The sequence below is a fragment of the Apaloderma vittatum genome, unplaced genomic scaffold (assembly GCF_000703405.1).
Source record: "Apaloderma vittatum isolate BGI_N311 unplaced genomic scaffold, ASM70340v1 scaffold32507, whole genome shotgun sequence".
In the NCBI taxonomy this organism is placed as follows: Eukaryota; Metazoa; Chordata; class Aves; order Trogoniformes; family Trogonidae; genus Apaloderma; species Apaloderma vittatum.
The window spans coordinates 15,280-15,656 of NW_009728412.1; positions in this window are offsets into that span (position 1 = coordinate 15,280).

Genomic DNA, 377 nt, shown 5'->3' on the forward strand with positions numbered 1-377 from the left:
GCGGGAGCTGAAATCTGCGCTCCAGGGCGGCAGGTGGAGATCCCACCCGGGACGGGGTGAACCCTGAGCCGGAGGGAGGGGGCGCAGGGACTCCCTAATGGCTCCAGGGGAGCAAATTTCAGTTTGTCCAAGGCAGGGAGATGAGATGAGCCGTGCTCCTCCAGCGTGAGCGCCCTCGCAGCGTCCGGCCTCGTGCCACGAGGAGAGGACCAGGAGGAGAGGGCGGCGGCGGCCGTGAGCTGCTCCGGTGAGCACATCCCTGCTCCCACAAGAAGACACCGACACTGACGGCCCTGGTAAGTTTTTAATTGCACTGTGAGCACACAGCACGTCAAACATTGGGTCACAACAGAGCTCGAACACAACAAAGTGGTCTC